Source organism: Pleurodeles waltl, chromosome 7 (genome assembly GCF_031143425.1).
Source record: "Pleurodeles waltl isolate 20211129_DDA chromosome 7, aPleWal1.hap1.20221129, whole genome shotgun sequence".
NCBI lineage: Eukaryota > Metazoa > Chordata > Amphibia > Caudata > Salamandridae > Pleurodeles > Pleurodeles waltl.
Genome location: NC_090446.1, coordinates 494449088 through 494469772, shown reverse-complemented (window position 1 = coordinate 494469772; position 20685 = coordinate 494449088).

The following is a 20685-nucleotide window of genomic DNA, read 5'->3' as shown; positions in this document are numbered from 1 at the left end:
ACCCCGTAGGCAAGGGTCGCTCCCGGGGGGGGGGGTGCCGGTTGGGGGGGCAAATTTATTTTAGGCCATTTCTGCCCCCCCGGGGGACAGATCGGCCTATTTTTAGGCCGAACTGCCCCCGGGGGGGGGGGGGCAGAACACTCTAGGCACCAGGGCAATTTTTTTTTTGTGTTTTTTTTTTTTGTTGTTTCTTTTTTTAGAGATGGGGAGCGACCCATCAGGCAAGGGTCGCTCCCCTGGGGGGGCAAATTGTATTTAGACCATTTCTGCCCCCCTGGGGGCAGATTGGCCAATTTTAGGTCAATCTGCCCCCTAGGGGGCAGAAACCACTAGGCACCGGGGATTTGTTTTTTGGCGCCAATGTCACGCAGGGGGAGCGACCCCGTAGGCAAGGGTCGCTCCCGGGGGGGGGTGTGGGGGTTGGGGGGGCAAATTTATTTTAGGCCATTTCTGCCCCCCCGGGGGACAGATCGGCCTATTATTAGGCCGAACTGCCCCCGGGGGGGGGGGCAGAACACTCTAGGCGCCAGGGCAATTTTTTTTTTGTGTTTTTTTTTTTTGTTGTTTCTTTTTTTAGAGATGGGGAGCGACCCATCAGGCAAGGGTCGCTCCCCTGGGGGGGCAAATTGTATTTAGACCATTTCTGCCCCCCTGGGGGCAGATTGGCCAATTTTGGGTCAATCTGCCCCCAAGGGGGCAGAAACCACTAGGCACCGGGGATTTGTTTTTTGGCGCCAATGTCACGCAGGGGGAGCGACCCCGTAGGCAAGGGTCGCTCCCGGGGGGGGGGGTGTGGGGGTTGAGGGGGCAAATTTATTTTAGGCCATTTCTGCCCCCCCGGGGGACAGATCGGCCTATTTTTAGGCCGAACTGCCCCCGGGGGGGGGGGGGCAGAACACTCTAGGCGCCAGGGCAATTTTTTTTTTGTGTTTTTTTTTTTTGTTGTTTCTTTTTTTAGAGATGGGGAGCGACCCATCAGGCAAGGGTCGCTCCCCTGGGGGGGCAAATTGTATTTAGACCATTTCTGCCCCCCTGGGGGCAGATTGGCCAATTTTAGGTCAATCTGCCCCCTAGGGGGCAGAAACCACTAGGCACCGGGGATTTGTTTTTTGGCGCCAATGTCACGCAGGGGGAGCGACTCCGTAGGCAAGGGTCGCTCCCGGGGGGGGTGGAGGTTGGGGGGGCAAATTTATTTTAGGCCATTTCTGCCCCCCCGGGGGACAGATCGGCCTATTATTAGGCCGAACTGCTCCCGGGGGGGGCAGAACACTCTAGGCGCCAGGGCAATTTTTTTTTTGTGTGTTTTTTTTTTGTTGTTTCTTTTTTTAGAGATGGGGAGCGACCCATCAGGCAAGGGTCGCTCCCCTGGGGGGGCAAATTGTATTTAGACCATTTCTGCCCCCCTGGGGGCAGATTGGCCAATTTTAGGTCAATCTGCCCCCTAGGGGGCAGAAACCACTAGGCACCGGGGATTTGTTTTTTGGCGCCAATGTCACGCAGGGGGAGCGACCCCGTAGGCAAGGGTCGCTCCCGGGGGGGGGTGGAGGTTGGGGGGGCAAATTTATTTTAGGCCATTTCTGCCCCCCGGGGGACAGATCGGCCTATTATTAGGCCGAACTGCCCCCGGGGGGGCGGCAGAACACTCTAGGCGCCAGGGCAATTTTTTATTTGTGTTTTTTTTGTTGTTGTTTCTTTTTTTAGAGATGGGGAGCGACCCATCAGGCAAGGGTCGCTCCCCTGGGGGGGCAAATTGTATTTAGACCATTTCTGCCCCCCTGGGGGCAGATTGGCCAATTTTAGGTCAATCTGCCCCCAAGGGGGCAGAAACCACAAGGCACCGGGGATTTGTTTTTTGGCGCCAATGTCACGCAGGGGGAGCGACCCCGTAGGCAAGGGTCGCTCCCGGGGGGGGGTGTGGGGGTTGGGGGGGCAAATTTATTTTAGGCCATTTCTGCCCCCCCGGGGGACAGATCGGCCTATTTTTAGGCCGAACTGCCCCCGGGGGGGGGGGGGGCAGAACACTCTAGGCGCCAGGGCAATTTTTTTTGTTGTGTTTTTTTTTGGTTGTTTCTTTTTTTAGAGATGGGGAGCGACCCATCAGGCAAGGGTCGCTCCCCTGGGGGGGGGCAAATTGTATTTAGACCATTTCTGCCCCCCTGGGGGCAGATTGGCCAATTTTAGGTCAATCTGCCCCCTAGGGGGCAGAAACCACTAGGCACCGGGGATTTGTTTTTTGGTGCCAATGTCACGCAGGGGGAGCGACCCCGTAGGCAAGGGTCGCTCCCGGGGGGGTGGAGGTTGGGGGGGCAAATTTATTTTAGGCCATTTCTGCCCCCCCGGGGGACAGATCGGCCTATTATTAGGCCGAACTGCCCCCGGGGGGGGGGGCAGAACACTCTAGGCGCCAGGGTAATTTTTTTTTTGTGTTTTTTTTTTTGTTGTTTCTTTTTTTAGAGATGGGGAGCGACCCATCAGGCAAGGGTCGCTCCCCTGGGGGGGGCAAATTGTATTTAGACCATTTCTGCCCCCCTGGGGGAAGATTGGCCAATTTTACGTCAATCTGCCCCCAAGGGGGCAGAAACCACTAGGCACCGGGGATTTGTTTTTTGGCGCCAATGTCACGCAGGGGGAGCGACCCCGTAGGCAAGGGTCGCTCCCGGGGGGGGGGTGGGGGTTGGGGGGGCAAATTTATTTTAGGCCATTTCTGCCCCCCCGGGGGACAGATCGGCCTATTATTAGGCCGAACTGCCCCCGGGGGGGGGGCAGAACACTCTAGGCGCCAGGGCAATTATTTTTTTGTGTTTTTTTTTTTTGTTGTTTCTTTTTTTAGAGATGGGGAGCGACCCATCAGGCAAGGGTCGCTCCCCTGGGGGGGCAAATTGTATTTAGACCATTTCTGCCCCCCTGGGGGCAGATTGGCCAATTTTAGGTCAATCTGCCCCCAAGGGGGCAGAAACCACTAGGCACCGGGGATTTGTTTTTTAGCGCCAATGTCACGCAGGGGGAGCGACCCCGTAGGCAAGGGTCGCTCCCGGGGGGGGGGTGGGGGTTGGGGGGGCAAATTTATTTTAGGCCATTTCTGCCCCCCCGGGGGACAGATCGGCCTATTATTAGGCCGAACTGCCCCTGGGGGGGGGGCAGAACACTCTAGGCACCAGGGCAATTTTTTTTTGTGTGTTTTTTTTTTTGTTGTTTCTTTTTTTAGAGATGGGGAGCGACCCATCAGGCAAGGGTCGCTCCCCTGGGGGGGCAAATTGTATTTAGACCATTTCTGCCCCCCTGGGGGCAGATTGGCCAATTTTAGGTCAATCTGCCCCCAAGGGGGCAGAAACCACTAGGCACCGGGGATTTGTTTTTTGGCGCCAATGTCACGCAGGGGAAGCGACCCCGTAGGCAAGGGTCGCTCCCGGGGGGGGGATGGGGGTTGGGGGGGCAAATTTATTTTAGGCCATTTCTGCCCCCCCGGGGGACAGATCGGCCTATTATTAGGCCGAACTGCCCCCGGGGGGGGGGGGGCAGAACACTCTAGGCACCAGGGCAATTTTTTTTTTGTGTGGTTTTTTTTTTGTTGTTTCTTTTTTTAGAGATGGGGAGCGACCCATCAGGCAAGGGTCGCTCCCCTGGGGGGGCAAATTGTATTTAGACCATTTCTGCCCCCCTGGGGGCAGATTGGCCAATTTTAGGTCAATCTGCCCCCAAGGGGGCAGAAACCACTAGGCACCGGGGATTTGTTTTTTGGCGCCAATGTCACGCAGGGGGAGCGACCCCGTAGGCAAGGGTCGCTCCCAGGGGGGGGGATGGGGGTTGGGGGGGCAAATTTATTTTAGGCCATTTCTGCCCCCCCGGGGGACAGATCGGCCTATTATTAGGCCGAACTGCCCCTGGGGGGGGGGGGGCAGAACACTCTAGGCACCAGGGCAATTTTTTTTTTGTGTTTTTTTTTTTTTGTTGTTTCTTTTTTTAGAGATGGGGAGCGACCCATCAGGCAAGGGTCGCTCCCCTGGGGGGGCAAATTGTATTTAGACCATTTCTGCCCCCCTGGGGGCAGATTGGCAAATTTTAGGTCAATCTGCCCCCAAGGGGGCAGAAACCACTAGGCACCGGGGATTTGTTTTTTGGCGCCAATGTCACGCAGGGGGAGCGACCCCGTAGGCAAGGGTCGCTCCCGGGGGGGGGGATGGGGGTTGGGGGGCAAATTTATTTTAGGCCATTTCTGCCCCCCCGGGGGACAGATCGGCCTATTATTAGGCCGAACTGCCCCCGGGGGGGGGGCAGAAACCTCTAGGCGCCAGGGGAATTTTTCTTTTTTTTCTTTGTTTTTTTTTTTTAGAGATGGGGAGCGACCCATCAGGCAAAAGTCGCTCCTCTGGGGGACAAATTGTATTTAGGCCATTTCTGCCCCCCTTGGGGGCAGATTGGCTGAGTTTAGGTCAACCTGCCCCCAAGGGGGCAGAAACCACTAGGCACCGGGGATTTGTTTTTTGGTGCCAATGTCACGCAGGGGGAGCGACCCCGTAGGCAAGGGTCGCTCCCGGCGGGGGAGGGTGGGGGTTGGGGGGGCAAATTTATTTTAGGGCATTTCTGCCCCCCCCCCCCTGGGGCCGGCTGAGCTACAGGCCAAACACCACAGGTAGGCACCTTGCAAAAAACACCTCTGTTTTCTGTGAAAAAATATGTTGTGTCCACGTTGTGTTTTGGGCCATTTCCTTTTGTGGGCGCTAGGCCTACCCACAGAAGTGATGTACCATTTTTATCGAGAGACTTAGGGGAACGCTGGGTGGAAGGAAATTTGTGGCTCCTCTCAGATTCCAGAACTTTCTGTCACCGAAATGAGAGGAAAAAGTGTTTTTTGGGCCAAATTTTGATGTTTGCAAAGGATTCTGGGTAACATAACCTGGTCAGAGCCCCGCAAGTCACCCCATCTTGGATTCCCCTGGGTTTCTAGTTTTCAAAAATGCACTGGTTTGCTAGGTTTCCTCAGGTGTCGGCTGAGCTACAGGCCAAAATCCACAGGTAGGCACTGCTTTTTATTAAAAAATGTGATGTGTCCACGTTGTGTTTTGGGCCCTTTCCTTTCGTGGGCGCTAGTCCTACCCACACAAGTGAGGTATCATTTTTATCGGGAGACTTGGGGGAACGCTGGGTAGAAGGAAATTTGTGGCTCCTCTCAGATTCCAGAACTTTCTGCCACAGAAATGTGAGTAACATGTGTATTTTTAGCCAAATTTTGAGGTTTGCAAAGGATTCTGGGTAACAGAACCTGGTCCGAGCCCCTCAAGTCACCCCTCCTTGGATTCCCCTAGGTCTCTAGTTTTCAGAAATGCACAGGTTTGGTAGGTTTCCCTAGGTGCCGGCTGAGCTAGAGGCCAAAATCTACAGGTAGGCACTTCGCAAAAAACACCTCTGTTTTTTCCTAAAATTTAGGATGTGTCCACGTTGCGCTTTGGGGTGTTTCCTGTCGCCGGCGCTAGGCCTACCCACGCAAGTGAGGTATCATTTTTATCGGGAGACTTGGGGGAACGCTGGGTGGAAGGAAATTTGTAGCTCCTCTCAGATTCCAGAACTTTCTGCCACAGAAATGTGAGGGACATGTGTTTTTTTAGCCAAATTTTGAGGTTTGCAAAGGATTCTGGGTAACAGAACCTGGTCCGAGCCCCGCAAGTCACCCCTCCTTGGATTCCCCTAGGTCTCTAGTTTTCAGAAATGCACAGGTTTGGTAGGTTTCCCTAGGTGCCGGCTGAGCTAGAGGCCAAAATCTACAGGTAGGCACTTCGCAAAAAACACCTCTGTTTTTTTCCAAAATTTAGGATGTGTCCACGTTGCGCTTTGGGGTGTTTCCTGTCGCCGGCGCTAGGCCTACCCACGCAAGTGAGGTATCATTTTTATCGGGAGACTTGGGGGAACGCTGGGTAGAAGGAAATTTGTGGCTCCTCTCAGATTCCAGAACTTTCTGCCACAGAAATGTGAGTAACATGTGTATTTTTAGCGAAATTTTGAGGTTTGCAAAGGATTCTGGGTAACAGAACCTGGTCCGAGCCCCGCAAGTCACCCCTCCTTGGATTCCCCTAGGTCTCTAGTTTTCAGAAATGCACAGGTTTGGTAGGTTTCCCTAGGTGCCGGCTGAGCTAGAGGCCAAAATCTACAGGTAGGCACTTTGCAAAAAACACCTCTGTTTTTTTCCAAAATTTAGGATGTGTCCACGTTGCGCTTTGGGGTGTTTCCTGTCGCGGGCGCTAGGCCTACCCACGCAAGTGAGGTATCATTTTTATCGGGAGACGTGGGGGAACGCTGGGTGGAAGGAAATTTGTTGCTCCTCTCAGATTCCAGAACTTTCTGCCACAGAAATGTGAGGAACATGTGTTTTTTTAGCCAAATTTTGAGGTTTGCAAAGGATTCTGGGTAACAGAACCTGGTCCGAGCCACACAAGTCACCCCTCCTTGGATTCCCCTAGGTCTCTAGTTTTCAGAAATGTACAGGTTTGGTAGGTTTCCCTAGGTGCCGGCTGAGCTAGAGGCCAAAATCTACAGGTAGTCACTTTGCTAAAAACAGCTCTGTTTTCTGTGATATGTCCACGTTGTGTTTTGGGGCATATCCTGTCGCGGGCGCTAGGCCTACCCACACAAGTGAGGTATCATTTTTATCGGGAGACGTGGGGGAACGCTGGGTGGAAGGAAATTTGTGGCTCCTCTCAGATTCCAGAACTTTCTGCCACAGAAATGTGAGGAACATGTGTTTTTTTAGCCAAATTTTGAGATTTGCAAAGGATTCTGGGTAACAGAACCTGGTCCGAGCCCCGCAAGTCACCCCTCCTTGGATTCCCCTAGGTCTCTAGTTTTCAGAAATGCACAGGTTTGGTAGGTTTCCCTAGGTGGCGGCTGAGCTAGAGGCCAAAATCTACAGGTAGTCACTTTGCTAAAAACAGCTCTGTTTTCTGTGATATGTCCACGTTGTGTTTTGGGGCATATCCTGTCGCGGGCGCTAGGCCTACCCACACAAGTGAGGTATCATTTTTATCGGGAGACGTGGGGGAACGCTGGGTGGAAGGAAATTTGTGGCTCCTCTCAGATTCCAGAACTTTCTGCCACAGAAATGTGAGGAACATGTGTTTTTTTAGCCAAATTTTGAGATTTGCAAAGGATTCTGGGTAACAGAACCTGGTCCGAGCCCCGCAAGTCACCCCTCCTTGGATTCCCCTAGGTCTCTAGTTTTCAGAAATGCACAGGTTTGGTAGGTTTCCCTAGGTGGCGGCTGAGCTAGAGGCCAAAATCTACAGGTAGTCACTTTGCTAAAAACAGCTCTGTTTTCTGTGATATGTCCACGTTGTGTTTTGGGGCATATCCTGTCGCGGGCGCTAGGCCTACCCACACAAGTGAGGTATCATTTTTATCGGGAGACGTGGGGGAACGCTGGGTGGAAGGAAATTTGTGGCTCCTCTCAGATTCCAGAACTTTCTGCCACAGAAATGTGAGGAACATGTGTTTTTTTAGCCAAATTTTGAGATTTGCAAAGGATTCTGGGTAACAGAACCTGGTCCAAGCCCCGCAAGTCACCCCTCCTTGGATTCCCCTAGGTCTCTAGTTTTCAGAAATGCACAGGTTTGGTAGGTTTCCCTAGGTGGCGGCTGAGCTAGAGGCCAAAATCTACAGGTAGTCACTTTGCTAAAAACAGCTCTGTTTTCTGTGATATGTCCACGTTGTGTTTTGGGGCATATCCTGTCGCGGGCGCTAGGCCTACCCACACAAGTGAGGTATCATTTCACTTGTGTGGGTAGGCCTAGCGCCCGCGACAGGATATGCCCCAAAACACAACGTGGACATATCACAGAAAACAGAGCTGTTTTTAGCAAAGTGACTACCTGTAGATTTTGGCCTCTAGCTCAGCCGCCACCTAGGGAAACCTACCAAACCTGTGCATTTCTGAAACACAAGTGAGGTATCATTTTTATCGGGAGACGTGGGGGAACGCTGGGTGGAAGGAAATTTGTTGCTCCTCTCAGATTCCAGAACTTTCTGCCACAGAAATGTGAGGAACATGTGTTTTTTTAGCCAAATTTTGAGGTTTGCAAAGGATTCTGGGTAACAGAACCTGGTCCGAGCCACACAAGTCACCCCTCCTTGGATTCCCCTAGGTCTCTAGTTTTCAGAAATGTACAGGTTTGGTAGGTTTCCCTAGGTGGCGACTGAGCTAGAGGCCAAAATCTACAGGTAGTCACTTTGCTAAAAACAGCTCTGTTTTCTGTGATATGTCCACGTTGTGTTTTGGGGCATATCCTGTCGCGGGCGCTAGGCCTACCCACACAAGTGAGGTATCATTTTTATCGGGAGACGTGGGGGAACGCTGGGTGGAAGGAAATTTGTGGCTCCTCTCAGATTCCAGAACTTTCTGCCACAGAAATGTGAGGAACATGTGTTTTTTTAGCCAAATTTTGAGATTTGCAAAGGATTCTGGGTAACAGAACCTGGTCCGAGCCCCGCAAGTCACCCCTCCTTGGATTCCCCTAGGTCTCTAGTTTTCAGAAATGCACAGGTTTGGTAGGTTTCCCTAGGTGGCGGCTGAGCTAGAGGCCAAAATCTACAGGTAGTCACTTTGCTAAAAACAGCTCTGTTTTCTGTGATATGTCCACGTTGTGTTTTGGGGCATATCCTGTCGCGGGCGCTAGGCCTACCCACACAAGTGAGGTATCATTTTTATCGGGAGACATGGGGGAACGCTGGGTGGAAGGAAATTTGTGGCTCCTCTCAGATTCCAGAACTTTCTGCCACAGAAATGTGAGGAACATGTGTTTTTTTAGCCAAATTTTGAGGTTTGCAAAGGATTCTGGGTAACAGAACCTGGTCCGAGCCCCGCAAGTCACCCCTCCTTGGATTCCCCTAGGTCTCTAGTTTTCAGAAATGCACAGGTTTGGTAGGTTTCCCTAGGTGGCGGCTGAGCTAGAGGCCAAAATCTACAGGTAGTCACTTTGCTAAAAACAGCTCTGTTTTCTGTGATATGTCCACGTTGTGTTTTGGGGCATATCCTGTCGCGGGCGCTAGGCCTACCCACACAAGTGAGGTATCATTTTTATCGGGAGACGTGGGGGAACGCTGGGTGGAAGGAAATTTGTGGCTCCTCTCAGATTCCAGAACTTTCTGCCACAGAAATGTGAGGAACATGTGTTTTTTTAGCGAAATTTTGAGGTTTGCAAAGGATTCTGGGTAACAGAACCTGGTCCGAGCCCCGCAAGTCACCCCTCCTTGGATTCCCCTAGGTCTCTAGTTTTCAGAAATGCACAGGTTTGGTAGGTTTCCCTAGGTGGCGGCTGAGCTAGAGGCCAAAATCTACAGGTAGTCACTTTGCTAAAAACAGCTCTGTTTTCTGTGATATGTCCACGTTGTGTTTTGGGGTATATCCTGTCGCGGGCGCTAGGCCTACCCACACAAGTGAGGTATCATTTTTATCGGGAGACGTGGGGGAACGCTGGGTGGAAGGAAATTTGTGGCTCCTCTCAGATTCCAGAACTTTCTGCCACAGAAATGTGAGGAACATGTGTTTTTTTAGCCAAATTTTGAGGTTTGCAAAGGATTCTGGGTAACAGAACCTGGTCCGAGCCACACAAGTCACCCCTCCTTGGATTCCCCTAGGTCTCTAGTTTTCAGAAATGTACAGGTTTGGTAGGTTTCCCTAGGTGGCGGCTGAGCTAGAGGCCAAAATCTACAGGTAGTCACTTTGCTAAAAACAGCTCTGTTTTCTGTGATGTGTCCACGTTGTGTTTTGGGGCATATCCTGTCGCGGGTGCTAGGCCTACCCACACAAGTGAGGTATCATTTTTATCGGGAGACGTGGGGGAACGCTGGGTGGAAGGAAATTTGTGGCTCCTCTCAGATTCCATAACTTTCTGCCACAGAAATGTGAGGAACATGTGTTTTTTTAGCCAAATTTTGAGGTTTGCAAAGGATTCTGGGTAACAGAACCTGGTCCGAGCCACACAAGTCACCCCTCCTTGGATTCCCCTAGGTCTCTAGTTTTCAGAAATGCACAGGTTTGGTAGGTTTCCCTAGGTGGCGGCTGAGCTAGAGGCCAAAATCTACAGGTAGTCACTTTGCTAAAAACAGCTCTGTTTTCTGTGATGTGTCCATGTTGTGTTTTGGGGCATATCCTGTCGCGGGTGCTAGGCCTACCCACACAAGTGAGGTACCATTTTTATCGGGAGACTTGGGGGAACATAGATTAGCAAAACAAGTACTATTGCCCCTTGTCTTTCTCTACATTTTTTCCTTCCAAATATAGGAGTGTGTGTAAAAAAGACATCTATTTGAGAAATTCCCTGTAATTCACGTGCTACTATGGTCACCCCGGAATTCAGAGATGTGCAAATAACCACTGCTCCTCAACACCTTATCTTGTGCCCTTTTTGGAAATGCAAAGGTTTTCTTGATAGCAATTTTTTACTCCTTATATTTCAGCAAATGAATTGCTGTATACCCGGTATAGAATGAAAACGCACTGCAGGGTGCAGCTCATTTATTGGCTCTGGGTTCCTCGGGTTCTTGATGAACCTACAAGCCCTATATATCCCCGCAACCAGAGGAGTCCAGCAGACGTAACGGTATATTGCTTTCGATAATCTGACATTGCAGGGAAAAGTTACAGAGTAAAACGTAGAGAAAAATTGATGTTTTTTTCACCTCAATTTCAATATTTTTCTTTTTCAGCTGTTATTTTCTGTAGGAAACCCTTGTAGGATCTACACAAATCACCCCTTGCTGAATTCAGAATTTTATCTACTTTTCAGAAATGTTTAGGTTTCTGGGATCCAGCATTGGTTTCATGACCATTCCTGTCACTGACTGGAAGGAGGCTGAAAGCACAAAAAATTGCACAAATGGGGTATGCCCCAGTAAAATGCCAAAATTGTGTTGAAAAATTGGGTTTTCTGATTCAAGTCTGCCTGTTCCTGAAAGCTGGGAAGCTGCTGAGTTTAGCACCGCAAACCCTTTGTTGATGCCATTTTCAGGGGAAAAACCACAAGCCTTCTTCTGCAGCCACTTTTTCCAATTTTTTTGAAAAAACGAAATTTTCACTGTATTTTGGCCAATTTCTTGGCCTCCTTCAAGGGAACCCACAAAGTCTGGGTACCTCTAGAATCCCTAGGATGTTGGAAAAAAAGGACGCAAATTTGGCTTGGTTAGCTTATGTGGACAAAAAGTTATGAGGGCCTAAGCGCGAACTGCCCCAAATAGGCAAAAAAAGGCCCGGCACAGGAGGGGGAAAAGGCCTGGCAGCGAAGGGGTTAAAGTAGCAGTGGTAACCAGATCTCAGACCAAAATCGAAAGAGACATTTTGGCAGCAATACAAGCAACACCTGAAGGTGAAAAGTCCCCTGACGGCTTTCCATGTAAATAATATTATACCCTCAATCAAAATAACCCTCCAATGCCTTTCATACCTGAAGTGGGAGATAGTCAAATTCTTAATGAGCATGTTAGATTAAACATAATTGAAGGAGTTAATGAGGGCTTAGCATCTTTCTATGCTAGCATATGTGCCACAGGCACTTATGCTTATCTCCCCAAGCAAACAAACAAAAAAGTATGGCAATGTAACAGTTGTCAATACATAAAATGTTCTACTGTTGTTTCATGCTCTGAATCCCTGTGGGTTTGTCCACAAAGGAATGCTAATACTTGAGCAGTCATAAAAGACTTGCAGTGCCTAGTAGCACACCTTTCATTCGGAACTTGTTCATGTGTTCCCCTCAAAGACAGTCAAGGATGCTATATATGCTCTGGTAGTATGCCTGCTTTACTCACACCTTTTTTGCACAGAGAGTAATAGAGTATTAGAGTGTGTCAGTCACACAGTGAAGCAAGTCTTGTCCGCTAAAGTAATAAGTACAGTACTCAGTTGGCTGTATAATGTATATGGAGTTCAGAGGTGCATACAATAATGTGCCTAGAGGAGTAGCAGGTGGTTGCACTCCATATTAAATGCTCTTTGGAGTATATATGTATGTGGCAATCTTGATAGTTTTAGAAAGGTAGAATAAGACAAAGAATTTAACCTGGACCAAAGTTTGAATGTCTTGCTGAGCATCTAAAAGGTCAGAGCCAAGCAGTCTGTCTCACCACCTGCAGTGATAAGGTTCTTAAAGCTGCTGATGGGTGACTCCGCAATGTTGGTGAGCTAGTTCAACAAACAACTCTTGATAAGCAAATGTTTGCCATCTTACAGACTGCCCGTTCAGATCTTGGGGTAGAGGAAACATGAACTGAAATTCTGCTTAAACTGTCTTGTTCAAAGCAAAATAGGAAGGTGTCTATCGATCAGATTAATGAGTATTATGTTGCAGTTTCTGATTAACACACCCCCCTTGACATCAACATGTCTTCTGAGTAGAGCCCTACAACTTGTCCCTGCTCTGAAAGAACCACCCCAATAAGAGAGCAGTCACAATGAAATCTTGTGTCCCAATCCAATGACTTCATGGCCTACTATATCTCCAGCTTTAACCCAAGTGCCAGCTTTTGCGGAAGAACCTACAGTTGTCACTGATGCTATGGTTTAGTATTAACCACCAACTGAGTCAACATCAATTGAAATGCTGGCTTTGTAAGGCACAATTGTGACTTTGAATTAGATGGAGTACTGACACTCTTGACAGGTGCTCAAAGCTACCACTGGCTCCCTTCTTTGCTATTGGTTTTATGACAGGTATCTAATAACACCCTGGTCCTATTTCTGGATTGCTACTGGGATTTGTTTCCTCCAAGTATGGATCATCATGAGGATCACAGTGTTGTTGTTAATAAATGGACATTATAGTCTTGATAAGACTGTACCGTTTCCTGTAGTTCAAGAACTGAAATCGCATTCTTATTGCATTCTTCTGTCAAAGCATATCAAGTTCATCATGCTGAGAACATCATTACATATCCTTTGCTAGATGTGTAGTTTGGAAAAAGTTCCTTAGGAGATCAAAGGACCTACTGAACTTTTACAATTTCCCTATGTTTTGAAAATTGCTCTTAGTGATGTTATAATACCTGGTTCCTTTTTGGATCAATGGGGCATAAAAACTATTAAGAGAACAATGAAAGACGTGTAGGCATTCACTAAATCATTGAAGATCCTAATTTAACAGCTGTCAGTTGTAACAAAATGTTTTGGTTTCACCACTATGGACACCATTATATAAACAGACTCCTTGAGAAATATAGTACTATGCACAAGCATTGCATGGTTCCTCACGTAACTAGTCACCCATATTTACAAAAGAAATTCCCTTATTGCAATTGGCATGTCAGATCCAACATCCTTCTTTTATTTCAAGTTTATCTCAGATTGATAAAATCTTTGAAACAAATATGAATATTGCTATAGTCCATTACACAAGCTTTATTTGGTCATAAATAACCATCAAAGCATAAAATCACAACAATCCAAAGTTTACATACATAATGAATAAATAAATATAAAAAATGTGAGAACAGCAGTCACAAATAGGATAAGTTTTTAAAAAACTAGTGCATATATACCATACGGCTGCAAGGAACTTGCTAACCACACAAATTAAGACAGGAGACTTATCACTCCTCAATATCCTAAGGGCAGCATTACTTTGTCTTATGCCCATGTCCTTGCAAACTGGACGTATCCATTTTCGCAGAGAGGGGGCATAAGGTGGACAGAAAAGCATAAGATGTGCTACAGATTCAGGAACACAATAACAACCAGGACATAAATCGAGTGTTGATAATAGTCACCAGCTACCGGAAAAAGACTTTATCAGTAAACACCCAAATCTAAAACAAGCATACACGCTCTTACCTAGTAAATCGGGAATAGAATCCAAATAAGATTCAAACTGAGGATACCATTTAAAATCAAGAAATTGTATTGTCAATCGACCATAAGATGTGCATAGGGAGTAGTTGTTCCTGACATAGGACCAGTAAACAGATTTCAGGAGTTGTTTCTGGGCCCTCCCCAAATTTTGAGGATTCTCCCAGTAATTCCAAAGTCCCAAGATGTAAAACCACTAAGACACATGTTTAAGCTAAGGAATAGAAACTGCATTAGGTCTACTTAAAATATCAAGAAGGGAGTCCCTATAAACGATAAGCTCAGGAGTGGTCCAAATTCGTACCCAGATGAGGAAAGGTTTTAAGGCTTTCACATCAGAGATGCGATTGATCCCAAGGTCCAAAAAAAACAGGATCAAGGGTGTACTGCAAGGGCATGCATGAAGAGCTCTGGTGAGATTATTTTTCCCCACAGACAATTTATTAGTATTGGAGGAGCCCCACACCTCAGCACCCTACATCGTTGCACCCTGCGCTTTTGCCAAATAAATCTTAATAGCCGGAGAAACAGCTTTCACAAAGGTGTTGTTGTAGAAGTGCAGAACAGCACCTGACCTATGCTGAAGAAGTGAAACAAACCTTACTTAAGGGAGACCCATCTAAGGTGATATTAAGCACGGGTCCTGTTAGGAGATGTACTATCATTAATTTAGTTTTACTGGCATTAAGTTCCAGGCCATGATCCACACAAAAGATATTAAACCTATCAACCAGGATCTGAAGACCCATGAGGGTTTTAGAAATCAAAAGAGAATCATCTGTAAATAGTAGAATAGGATTTTTTTGTGCTTTCAGCGAGGGAGCATCATTTTGACAAGATGACACAGCGTGCACCACCTCATTAATAAACGAAGTAAAAAGAGTTGGCACAAGAACACATCCCTGGCAAACCCCCCCGTTGGATGGCTATGCGATCAGTTAACTCTCCCTGACTACCCCATCTCACCTAAGCATATCAATTCTCATGCAACCGTTGTAATAAATGTACTATTTTATCAGGGGTACCTATTCTATGCAGAACTTCCCAACTTCCCATAACTTTTCTCTAGGGACCAAATCAAAAGCAGACCGAAGGTCCACAAAAACAATATATACGTTTTGCTTTGCCAAGACTACATATTTCCAGTATAGGAAGGTCAGCCTGAAGACCTGATCCACTGTGCTAATTTTTGGACGAAAGCCCGCCTGAAGTGGAGATAGTACTTGATGATCATGGGCCCAGTCCAAAAGCCTATCCAGAAGCTGCTTAGCGAAGAGTTTTTGAAGATTATCAATGAGGCTGATTGGTCTACAATTAGCAGGGGAACCCACATCACCCTTTTTATAGATATGAATTATTTCAGCCCCTTTCCAGGTTTTGGGAATAGGGCCTCCTGCAGCTATGGCGTTTGATATCATGTTTATGTACCAGGACCAGATTACTGGTTCAAATTTAAAAAGATCCCCAGGTATCTTATCAGGGCCTGGTGCCTTGGCCGAATGTAAGGAATTAATAGCAACTGTGGCTTCCATCATTGAACTACCAATAAACATTCTTTGATCAGCAATCTCATGATGCAATTCAGCCTGAAACAAGGAGGAGGAATCCTGTGTCATAAAAATAGTGGGTGGAGCATAAAGCTGAGAAAAGTGTTCCACCCATCTTTCAGGTTGAAGCACAGCTTTTACCAAAATCGTGGTCCCCAACTACTGGACCATCACATAGAATTGGTAAGATTGGTAAGCTGCCCAAAGGCGGATGAAGTTGGAGTCTAATACCGACTCCTCTGGGGTTCCTGAAGTGACAAGTGCGTGATTCAGAATCAATAAGGTTGTCCACCAACAAACTATCTACAAAAAGAATAGAAATACAATCTGAGTCTAATCCTGATTGGCTATGTCTAACCACATCAAGAATATCAGCATGAATGAAAGAGAGACAATTCCTCTGGATTCGTAACCAATAAGTAACCTTATTTATAAGGGAGTCCTGAGTTTCTCTAGAAAAAGTGTCTTGCCTGAGCAGCGCTATAAAATAACAATAAAATACTGAGTCCCATATTTATACTCTGTTTGCGCCGGATTGGCATCAATTGTTTTTGACGCAAATTCGGCGCAAACTTAACTCCATATTTATACTTTGGCGCTAGACCCGTCCAGCGCCAAAGGTATGGAGTTTGAGTAATTTTTTGTACGTGAAAATCTACCTTGCGCTAATGACATGGAAGGTAGGCGTTCCCGTGCAAAAAATGACTCTAAGGCATGTGCGCCTTATTTATCCTCCAGCGTCATTTTGACGAACAGGAGGAGGCAGTCCTTAAAAAATGACGCCCAGACAGATTTGCGCCATTTTTTAACGCCTGGGTCAGGGCAGGCGTTAAGGGACCTGTGGGCTCATTTCAGCAGTCCATTGGTGCCCTTCCCTGCCCCAGGGACACCCCCAGCCACCCTCGCCCACCCCTGGAGAGCACCCATGGATAGGGAGACCCATCTACGGTAAGTAGAGGTAAGTAATTATTTATTTTTTTTAGGTGGCATGGGGGGCCTAACTTGGGCCCCCCTACATTCCACTGTGCCCAATGGCCATGCCCAGGGGACAGGAGTCTCCTGGGCATGGCCATTGGGCAGAGGAGCATGACTCCTGTCTTTGCTAAGACAGGAGTCATTTCCATGGGGGTTATGCGTAAAAAAATGACGCTAGTCAGGTTAGAGTCATTTTTTTTTTAACTCTAACCTGACTTGCACCATTCTTTGACGCACAACCCCCAGTCTTCCCTATGCTTCCGCTGCCCGGTTAGAGTAATTTATTTTGAGGCTAACCAGGCTGCAGCGCCGGCTACTGTCATTCCTTAAATATGACGTCCAGCTGGTCGCGTTGGAATGGCTGTAGCCGGCATTAAACATTTTAGCACAAACCTGCGCTGACGCAGGTTTGCGTCAAAAAGTATAAATATGGACCTAAAAGTATAATTCATCAATAATATAATTTAAAAACAGAATTTAGAAAATAATAAACATAATTAAAACATATCTGAGAATAGACAGTATTCTTTAGAGATTATTTGTCGCTGACAGAATTTCATTTGCTTTATCCAAACAGCATTTAGATATCTAGCCACATTGCATACCATAGTCCCACCCATGCTCAAGCTTAAAATTTGCATGACTTCTAAGTGCTGTCTTACACTGAGAAAGCAACATATTGGCAAAATCCATTTCTTCTGAAGACCAACATGTGCAGTACAAAAAAAAAGGCAAATGCGCCTCTATTTCTGTCTCTTTTTTACACACTTGGCAGAGTTCAGTATCAGAGTGATCTTTAGACAATTTTGGACAGAATGTTTTGGTTGGAAAAGTTTCATACCTACATTTTAAATACAGCTGCTTCGTTTGCAGGAGATGTTACCTAAAAATGGCTCAAATGAAGGGCATACTCTTGTGATCAAAAATCTATCAGCAGTAGTCCCATTATAGCATTTCTGCATCTCTTTCCACTAGAAAAGTGGTAAAAGTATTTTTAAGGGTGGGATTTGTGTGCCCTCTCATCTCTGCTGGCCTATCCAATAGGCTTTCTAAGCCCAAGCCATAAAGTATAATTTTAGATATGGTAGCCATGGAACAGTAAGATAATCTTTGTGGTGTAAAACTTCCTCCATCGCAGCCCTACAAGGGCCAAATAACTCTTTGCAGTGTAGCGTCCTCTAATATAGAAGGGGTTTTTAGTTTAACAAGACGTTCAATTGGATGACGGGCAAAATCAATATACATCAGCAGGGAAGGAGCACTCTTCACAAGCTCACAAGAGCCCTTGAGAATTTCTTAATGGTTCACATGGACCTTTTCTCATATCCCCACAATTCTGCTCCCCAAAGTGCTCACCCTGGAGCCTTAACCCAATATATTTTCACGACTGAAGGAATTGCACGAGTATGAGTTTTATAATACATTTCCAAGATGGTGGATGACTGGTGTTGAAATTTTAGAGCTATTTTGCCTATCTGGGATAGCCACTTCATATTACTTGACAGTCTTACAACTGGTATTTTAAATCAGTGACATTCTCCAACCTTTCATCCTCAACTTTTAGGCTAACCCTATACATGTGTAGAGATTGAGTGACATGTATTTTTTTTGGCTCATTCAGTTGCAGCCCATGATTCTTGCAGAAGTCCACAATACCATTTATTATAACTTGCAGGCCACCTGGAGTTTTGGATGCCAAAAGTGTGTCATCTGCAAACAAAACCAGAACTGAAATTTTGATTGATCTAATTTTTGGGGCACCTCTACCTGAAGTATTAAGGTGGGTGACCATCTCATTGATATACAGACAAAAGGAATTGGATACAGCGTATACCTTTGACTTACACCCCTAGCAACCGTTATATGGTCTGTCAATTAGATTGTATTGCCCTGTCTCACCTGGGCATAGTCATTATTGTGCTGTCTAATCAAAATAGAAAGAATATTCTCAGAGACCCCATTCTTCTATTATTTACAGGAAGAAAAGCCACAAAACAACCTCATTACTAATCTCAAGCTGATATATTCTCTTAAATTAGTTGAAAATGTTGCTGTGCAAGGTCATGAATAGTAGAAAGAAAATATTGAGGATAGAATTATTTAGGGTGTTATTGGGGAACTAAATTTTAGCTGATTCAGGGCAAACACGCTTTACTTAGAGAATGCATAATTCCTAAAAAGAAAATACATTTTCTAAATAAAAATGTCCAGGAAACCATGAGGGACTTGGGTCCAATAGAGATTTAAAGAAACCTTAAATTCTAAAAGTAAATGTGACCCAGTTTCCAAGGTGGAAAAGAAAGAAACGTCACAGATTCTGGACTAAATGAAATGATTCATAATGGTTCATACAATATGACCATGTTACACCCTGAAAGGATAGACTTATGGCCAAATGATATTGATGTATGCATGAACTGATTTATTTCCAAAACTCCTGGTCGTTTAGCTAATCACCAAGACATCAGGTATATTAAATATAAACCTGTGACTGTTACCATGAGAATGTTGGTAAGCTGTGCCAAAGATGGTTAGCATACTCCAGCCTTGCACCTGTGAAGGAGCATTGTAATGATATGTGAGTTTTGACTACTGACTCCATGTTACACTTAGCCTAGCACTACACTGTCACTATAGTGACCACCAGCTTCATTCTGCTTATTGACTTTATCTTAGCATTAGACAGTGCTACGTTAAAAAGCTGCAAGTAGTTTTCCACATTGTACAATGTGCATGTTTTTATTCTTCGTGTTTTTCCCCACCAAGGGCATAGGCTGATAAGAATGTACTCAGACGTCAGGGAACGGACGTCCCGACGTGTTATTTTCAAAGCAGGCCTAAAGCAATCAGCATTTTTTGAATAAGTAATCTTCTGCAGAGAGAGGGAAAGTTCTATACTTTTCTTTTCTTGTTTGTTCAAAGTATAAGAGGCCGAGGCCAGATGGATCAAGGACAGAGAGTGTTTGCAGATCTCAGGCACATCCAGGATGCTGGAGTGTGCCATCCTTCCTGTGAGGATAATTGATCTCTCTCTCCTCGATCGATTCTGGGATCTGGCGATCTGATGCTTAATAGGAAGGAGATGAAGCAGTGATGCCCTTTTCTCATGATGATGCATTAATTCATTATTTGCTTTGCATTATAATATAGATACATATATTTGCTGGGTATATTGCAATGGAGAATCAATTGTACTTTATTTCATTTCATTGCTACGACCATTTTTAAACGGTTGCTTTCAGCAAGCTAATCTCTTCTTAGGAACCTTGTGAGGTGAAATAATAAATGTCTTCTTTGGACTAAGAAGCGCATTCCAGAGATTTCTTGTCAGTGCATGAGTGTTTCAGCTCGGCCATTAGTGAAGCAAAACAAGCATCTATCCACATTTAGTGAAACAATGGATTTCAATTACTTTCTCCTGTGCCCACACCAAGCTAAAGTTAAACACTTCAAATTTGCAGCAGGCTGTGTAATCTACAAGGATATGCAAACATATTCAGAAAAAGAGGCTGGCAAAAGGATTCAAGAAATTGATAGGGAAATACAAACCAAATTTAGTGTTATTGATGATGGCGTGCATACACTCCTCAAATGAATGTATTCTATAAACACCAAATTGTCATCAACCCTTGATCTTATAAAATAATGTTTGAATCTCCTACAACATGAACAGACTCAATGTGAGCTTTACACAACTAAGTTGAGAACTACAAACACTGAAACCTAATAAAGTGTCTTGGCAGCTCTTTAACAAGGGAGCCATTTTTGAACCATTTATTTTAGCCTCCACACAAAGAACAATGACTAAAAAAGAAGCCACCTACACCCTATTTAGCATAGAAGAAATTGAAGATGCCTCATTCTCTGGAGCACAAAACTCACATATCATGTGGCTCCTGCCTGGAGTAATTCCACTGCCCGAGACGTCCTTTCATTTTCATGAGTGCCAGGAATCTAAGTCCTTGGGTTGGTAAGAAAAAAAGCAGAATACTTTCCTCAACCATGTGTAAGAGTTACCATTTGATTTTTTTCTGTTATGCACAAGACAATCCTGGATTTGTAAGAACAGGTGGATGTTCAAATATTTTAGGTCACTTACTATTTTGGGATCCCATCTCTCTACATGGAGCTTGTATTTCGGTGAAGCCAGGATCACACTGCAAATTTGTAGCTGTGCCTGTTTTATCTATCCCAGCCCAACACACAGTTCTGTAAAACTGGTATTTAATCATTACCATTGAGACATATTGCGGGATTGCTCAAGGCATTTGTTTACTGTATCAGAAGTCATAAAATGGTGTGGAGATACCTTTTATCCTCTTCCTAGAAGACTGTTTGAAA